This window comes from Topomyia yanbarensis, chromosome 3 (assembly GCF_030247195.1).
Source record: "Topomyia yanbarensis strain Yona2022 chromosome 3, ASM3024719v1, whole genome shotgun sequence".
In the NCBI taxonomy this organism is placed as follows: Eukaryota; Metazoa; Arthropoda; class Insecta; order Diptera; family Culicidae; genus Topomyia; species Topomyia yanbarensis.
In genome coordinates, this window is record NC_080672.1 from 286,678,406 (window position 1) to 286,686,837 (window position 8,432).

The following is an 8,432-nucleotide window of genomic DNA, read 5'->3' on the forward strand; positions in this document are numbered from 1 at the left end:
AGTGAAAGAGTGATACCAAGTGACACAAATACAGCATGCGTTCGACTTTGGCAACAAACCAAAAAAAATTAGGGGTACCAAAATCGAACCGATTTTAGTGTATGTTTGTCAATATTTGTATATTTTATTAATAAAAGTAGCGTAGTTACTCATCACGCATATAGGGTAATGTGCCTATTTTTGTCCTGTTTCTACTATCACCCTATACTATTCGCAGTATTGCACCATTGTTAGGCCATTTTTGTTATAGTTTTGGTTTTTAGGAAGAAATCAAAGAAACTGATGTCAATTTTTCCTTCATTGTAATCATTGAAACAGGGTGGCACCTTCCTAAAAAGGTCCAAAAACCTCTACCGAGAAAAACACAGAATTGTTAATATTCGTTCAAAATTTCTATTATTATTGGGTGATATTACGTAATTCACTAATTATACTTTTTAATCATTTTTTTTATGACACTGCTCATAGCGGTAGTTTAACGAAGCCGTGCACTTTTTACATGTTTATCAAATATAAAAATTAAAATACAAACAAATATTTATTATCCGTTGGATCTCGTGCCCGCAATTTATCATTGCTAGAGAAGACTCTCTTTAGCGGAGGCGAAACATTTGTTAGCTCGCGTACTGCGCAAGGGGTGCCGTTGAATTATCTCTTATTTTTGACGTCCAGGTTATCATCGCTGAAGCTGTCTTGGTGCCCGCGATCAGATGCTCTTCTCTGCTTCTTGCACCAGGCCCATGCGCAGAAAATTTTCAAGGGAGAGGTTTTGATTTTTTCGTTCCTTATATAAGGGAGGTACGTTGAAGATTTTTTCCATATCCTGGAGGGCTGCATCTTGTGTAGATTTGGCTCGACAAATTGGGCCAATGTGTGTTATCGAGAAGCAATCTTGATCAGACACCAACGGCTGCTGGTTCGTGGTAGTACTGTGGTGGTTTATAGTAACTCTGTTGAGCAAACCTAAACTTCTTTTTCTTCCAAATCCCATTCCTCCGGGGTCACCGTTAGGTATTACATCAGAAGGAATTGTGTTTGTGTTTTTTTTTTCGTCGAGGTTGTTTCTTGCTTGCTGCCCAACTTTCGTGGTATAACTGACCTGCTCAGGTCAGCTGCAAATATGATCACCTGCCGAGACGCGAACCGATCAAAAGATGCGGAACATAACGACTTACATCTCTTTACAACTATCTTCGCAGGGTTTCTTATCCTTCTTAGCGATACACATTCCTAATTATCTGATACCTGGTGCTAAGAGTTACCCGGCGGCGGAATTTCTCGCGATACCGATACCCGTTTTCGTAAGCTATTTAGTTATCAACCAGTCTGGCGCAGAGATCATATACGGTGAAATTCTTCTAGACAATGATATCCCGTTTTTCTCCGAGTTCGTGTTGTTCGTTCGTTATTTTTCCTACTTAGCTGCTGTTGATTATATCGAAACTTATCGAGACGACAACCGATCCTGCAGGGCCGGCGGAACACTATTTTCTCGAGTGGGTACTCAGATTCGGAGTGTTTTCTACCCGTAGCGACGAAAGTTCAGACCTGGCGTGTGTAAGTGAACAGGGAAATTCCCGGATAATATCTGGTGGCTATTTAGAAACATCCTTTGTTAACGGGCTATATGGTCGACGGCTTCAAATGTTGCACAGCTACTACCAATTACTCCATTCTTTTAAATTTCGATGCATTAATTTTCCGTTCCCACCGGTAAAACCTTTCACAGGTACTAAATCCCGCGTGATAGTGTTGGCTAACGACAAGGTACACACTTAAATTTTTTTGCCGAAGTCAGCAAAACAAAATGCCGAGAATCAAACAGCCGACTGTTCAGCAATAGTCTCGGTAAATGAAATCTCACATCTATATAACTGAAATCTCGGTAATATGATTTTATTCAGAACTATCAAACTTTGCCGAAGGCTCAGTTTAATTTCAACTGATATTTACGGTAAATCTCAAATGAAAATGTTTACTATGTTTGGCTATATAAAAAGATGGGTGGGTAATGTCTGCGACATAACCGGAGAGATGTAGAATACATAAGGAACACGTTCTTCAAATATGTTGATACTCATTGGAATTTTCGGAAAAAAGGTGATTTGGGCGAGGAATATTTCAAATTATTCTTTACAAAAATGATGGTGGTCCTAAAAAGGACCGGTTTTGTTGGCGTTGTTGGCCTTGGTGAGGGAGATGGCTAACGATGAAATTAATTGTTAGCATGAGGAAGTCGCGTAGTACTGGCCAATGGAAGAACAGATAATAATTGATTCCTGAAAATCAATTTTTCTTTATTCATGTAAATTATACATACTTACAAATCTAATAGAAGATTCCTGGTCATATTTCTGAATCATTAGTGCGAACATTGTGTAATTTGGTTAAGTACAATGAAAGTTACAAACTTTCCAAACTCGACCTTCTGTTCCTTCAGAAATATTGAAATGGGGTGTCTATATTAAACCGTTAGTCGTGGTCACAATAAAAAAAGATGGGTGGGTAATGTCTGTCACATAACCGGAGCATCGTGATTTCAATTCGAGACGTTAATTTAAATCTAATAATATTCAACAGAACCACGTTTGAATGGGAAATTTTCAAATAATTCTCTATGGTAATAATGGTGGTTCTGAAAAGAACCTTTGGTATCGGCGTTGGTGTTGATGGTGATGCGCTGGATCGTTGGATATTTTTGGCATGATAGTTACGTGCCTGGCGAACTGTTTTGTAGCCTCGAACAAAACGACAAGACTGGCTTCTTCGGGTACCATTACGGCTGAACTTTATAAGCTTAGCTCGACTTTGAAATCCTGCACAATCTCACGAATCAGACACTGGTAGGGCCATTTTATTTGCTACTAGCACGGGGCTGCACAAAAAAATTATTTAATGCAGTTAGTTCACAGAGGCTGCTAAAAAGCTCGAATAGAAGCATGCGACTTCAACATTTCTCTTAAACACATGCAACAACACATTCGTTTTGGTAATACTGATAATAACAGTAGAAAGGAATGGAAAAACAGTGCACGAAACGAGCGAGAGGATAATTTAATTTTTTGTTCCGTGTGCAAGCTGCTTCTTTCCACACAACGTATTATGTTGATTGTTGAAAATTTGTTACACACCTTAAAATGAAAGTTTCAGTTTAACTCTCACTAGAACACAATTGATTGGTCCTGAAAAGAACCGTTGCTTTTATTATAATTTACGCCCACTCCCAGCGGACACTGTGAGCCAGTTTGATTTCTTTTGCGAGAAAGTTACGTACTTGGCGCACTATTTTGTATCCTCAAACAAACCGACCAAGTAGGCATCACTGGCTTCATCACGGCTGAGTTTTGTAAGCGTAGCTCGACTTTGAAGTAATACACAACCTTACGAACCAGACGCTGGAATGTTAGCCAGCGGATTAGTTTCTTTGTTGCCTTTTATTTGGGGCGAAATACTGGCATGGCGACAGTTCCTGATCGGTAATTGGTTGCGATGGGCCACCAGTAGCTGGGGCACTTTTGCGGACCGTCATCATTGCCAACTGTTTTCCTCCGGTGGACTGGCTGCTTGCTAGCGCTTGAACGAATACGAATGATGAGAAAAACCGACCGACCAATATTCATATATGAAAACACGAGAAAGCACTACTATCACTCTCTCGCTCGTTTTCGTGCCATTCCTGTGCCTTTCCTTTCCGTTCGGCTACCAATACTAGCATAACCAAAACGAATATTCTGTCTTTCCATCGCCTTCAATCTAGTGGCCAGTGCTAGCAAACTTGTATGTTCAGTTTTTCAATAACAACATTCCAACAATATTTTCAAAGAATGTTGCAGATTTGAAAAGAAGGAAGGAAAAGATTTTCACAAATTTAAATTCTTTTGTCTTATTTGTTAGCGGTGATACTGGCCATGGGATGGTGGGGGAACACCCACATTCGTTTGTTATGATAGTATTAGCAGCAGAAAGGAATGGAAAAGCAGTGCACGAAAACGAGCGAGAGAGGATAATTTAAATTCTCTTTCTTTCTTTCCACACATCGTATTTCTTATATAGCTTTCTGAAAATTATTTGTTATACACCATAAAATGTAAATTTCAGTTTAACTCTTATTAGAACACAATTAATTGGTCCTGTAAAGAACCGTTTATTGTTTTATTGCGGGAGCATAATTCAGACGCACTCCCCGCGGACACGGTGAGCCAGTTTAACTCTTATTAGAACGCAGATTAGTTTCTCTGTTGCCCTTTAGTTGGGGCGAAATTCTTGCAGGGCGACAGTTCCTGATCGGGTTGCGATGAGTCACCAGTAGCTGGGGCACTTTTTCCGACCGTCGTCATCGCCAACTGCTTTCCTTCGGTGGACTGGCTGCTTGCTAGCGCTTGAACGAATACGAATGATGCGAAAAACCGACCGACCAATATTCATATATGAACACACGAGAAAGCACTACTATCGCTCTCTCGCTCGTTTTCGTGCCATTCTTGTGCCTTTCCTTTCCGTTCGGCTACCAATACTAGCATAACCAAAACGAATATTCTGTCTTTCCATCGCATTCAATCTAGTGGCCAGTGCTAGCAAACTTGCATGTTCAGTTTTTCAATAACAACATTCCAACAATATTTTCAAAGAATGTTGCAGATTTGAAAAGAAGGAAGGAAAAGATTTTCACAAATTTAAATTCTTTTGTGTTATTTGTTAGCGCTGATAAAGGATATTTAGTTTGCTACTAGCAAGGAGCTGCACAAACAAATCGATTTATGTAGTTAATCAACGGAAGCTGCCAAATAGTTCAATAAAATAATTCAAATTGTAATAGCGACATGCAATTGTGGCAACACTGGCCATGGCGGGAGAATACGCACATTCGTTTTCGTTATGATGGTATTAGCAGCAGAAAGGAATGGAAATGCAGTGCACGAAAACGAGCGAGAGAGGATAATTTAAATTCTCTTTCTTTCTTTCCACACATCGTATTTCTTATATAGCTTTCTGAAAATTATTTGTTATACACCATAAAATGTAAATTTCAGTTTAACACTTATTAGAACACAATTAATTGGTCCTGTAAAGAACCGTTTATTGTTTTATTGCGGGAGCATAATTCAGACGCACTCCCCGCGGACACGGTGAGCCAGTTTAACTCTTATTAGAACACAGATTAGTTTCTCTGTTGCCCTTTAGTTGGGGCGAAATTCTTGCAGGGCGACAGTTCCTGATCGGGTTGTGATGAGTCACCAGTAGCTGGGGCACTTTTTCCGACCGTCGTCATCGCCAACTGCTTTCCTTCGGCGGACTGGCTGCTTGCTAGTGCTTGAACTTGAACGAATACGAATGATGAGAAAAACCGACCGACAGATATTTTTATAATCGCGCTAATATGCACTACTATCGCTTTCTCGCTCGTTCTCGTGCCGTGCATGAGCCTTTCCTTTCCGTCCGGCTTCTAATGGCCTAACCAAAGGAATATGCCGTCTTTCCCCCACCAACTGCTCTCGTCAAGCAACCCAATGCGAATAATCATAGGAACAAACATGTAGTGGACCTATATATAAACTTTTCATTATTTTATTGTTCGGTTGGTCTACCAAAGTGACGGCTGTGTGCGGGATGGGCTGAAAATTTTCACTTTTCCGAGTCGTTTTCGAAAGATTTTTCAAAACACATTTTTTTGTTATTAGTGCATGTTATACATACTTCAAATTTTAATACAGCATAGAGGAACGTATTTTCAACAAATTGGCCTAAAAATCAAATCATTCTGTTAAGTATGATAAAAGTTATTAACGTTCAAAATCTGACGCGGCGCCGCAGCCGATATTTTGAAACGGGACCCCTATATTGAAAGCTTAAATGTATTCTACATTAAAACTGGATTCTAACCGCACTGCGCACTTATCATTCTTCCATTAAATTCTTCTCATAGACCGTTAGTTCGACTGGTCTGTCTATGAAAGTACCATCTCTATCACATAAAATACATGTTTTTTGACAGCTCGCAGTTTTGAGATCACTCGCACTTTAAAAGTGCGGAGTCTAGGTTGGTGGGAAGTGCGCAATATTGAATATTTTTCTTTAAAATCTAATACCGACTTTCGGAATTTAAACAATAACATCGAGCACTTTTTATTTCAACTGTTGGTTATTTTTTATTAAGAACTCAAGGCATCAATCAAATCATCACCAACATCGTTGAACTGAGACCACGATATGAAGCACTTTCTGCCATTCTCGAGTCTCTCTCCTCCTACGACAGGGTTATGCTATCTTTGCAGCCGTCAGTTTCACTGGATATCTAAAAATTAAGAAAGTATGGATAGTTAACTTACTCAATAATTGGAGAATACGGCTCTTTATTGACTCCTCCTCGATTTCCAAGTGCTGTATAACACGGTCCATCTTTGAACTGTCAATTTTTAAACACACTTTCAAGAACACTTACGTCGCGTATGAAACGAAAAAAAAAATATGGCGGATCCTAATGAATGACAAGCAGTATACCGTTTTACGGCAATGAGGTATGCTGACCTCGGTTCTTGACAAAAAATACTGGTGTTCTCGGTATTTAAGTTTCCGAATTCTCGTTAAAATGCTTTAGATGACGATCGTTCGGTAAAATCAATTAACGATTTTCGGAAATATCCAGAAAATACTGAAATGTCAGCAATGTTTGGTACTACTGACATATCTGAGCTAAATTATTTGCCGAGCTAGGAAGATGCAATTGAGTGTGTATCTCCAACGACCAACATCCCCTCAGGCTCAATGGAGGTCGATTTGGATATATCTTCGATGGCACAAATAATGTCGATAAGCCCACTTTTCGATACAAACTATATCCACCTGATACAACTGGCACCAGGAATGTCTTCTTCCGGACCAAATATAAGCCATTTAACATCATTGATATATGCGGGATCTAACTAAACAGGCGGCCATGTACGAAGAAGTCTTTTCTATGTATCCGCCTGCGAAGTAGAGATTAATGGTGTAGTCTCCTACGGGGGTCCCAATTGCGAAGTATAAGGTTGGATTCTTTAAGAACCCTTTGCTTTAGTCAGTGAAAATTCTGGTTTGCAAATAATTGCGTTCGGTAAAAATCGAGGAATCTAAGAAAACCACTAATTTTCCATCAGCCGTATGTCGTGCCTATCGCAGGGTCTGCTCTTCTACACTTTGTTTTTTTGAACGGGGCTCGTCTACCTGTTCCTCTTTTTGTGCCGCGAGGCATGAACTGCTCTTGTCGCAAACCACTGGGCCTACAGTTACCTTTTGTAGAAATAAGGCAAGACTCCGCACGATCCCTCAACATATTCCACATAATTATTATTTGGGAAAAATTGAAGCACTCTTTTAAAGAACGCTTCGAGAAGAATTGCTGAATAGGGCTACGCTACCGGCCATGATTAATATATACGCTTCCTCGTTCACTAAAGAGTGAAAATCTATCCCATTGTGGGAACATTTTCTAGTGTGCCATATACATTATCAAAGGAGGAAACTCGCTTTCTCTCCTTAGCTTCCTCGTAAAAGCCGGAGACTGTTCCTTAAAGGGTGCTGTTACAAAACCAAAACAAATGGTTCCTGGTCTCGGGAATCCTAGAAAAAAGCAGGAGTTTTCACATAGGACATCAAAACGCCCTGATCTTCCACAATTTTAACATTATGCGCCAGGGCCAAGAAAACACTTTTGGGGATCAAAAAGTGCTGTTCTTTCAATCGGATTAGCTTTTGCTCGGCTTGTCAAGTCCGAATCAAAGGCAAAGACTTATTGGTATTGTTTCCATATACATCGCACCTCAGTTGGTTTTCTCACGGTTTGCCATGGGATTGTCTTCGCGATGATAACCGATTTATCTAACTGCGTGATATTTGCGATAATTTCAATATGACCATCTTGAATACGGTGGAAATGACACGAATTCCTACTCCACCTGCACGGCCAAACACTTTAGATTCATTATTGTACTCGACCTCGCTACAATTAGTGAGCCCATTGTTTGAAAGAGCCACGCGTCCACTATATCCGAAACAATCCAATTAAAACAAGAAATTCTAGCGGTGGAAGCGTACAAGGTTTAGACTGGTTTGATTCTATACACTGCGATTAAATGTACGACGAAACGAGTACCCGGTGCGAGCAACAGTGGACGGCCTCCCACTCCGTGGTGACCAGAGGGCGTTCAGAATTGTACGCGAAAAGGTCTTATAAGGACTTTATGAAAGTCGAATCGCTCGAATTATTCCGAATATACGTGACGTTAGAGAAACAAAGTGACTTGACGAAAGCTGAAAAACGCGGTTATTGGCACCGGTTCGTCGACGGATTAACTAGAGAAAAAATGTTTCAACTGGTGGCTAGGCCCTACGTTGTGTACTCGATTCAACCTTTGATCGAAATACACGCAACCAATAATCTTTCGGTGACAACAGCA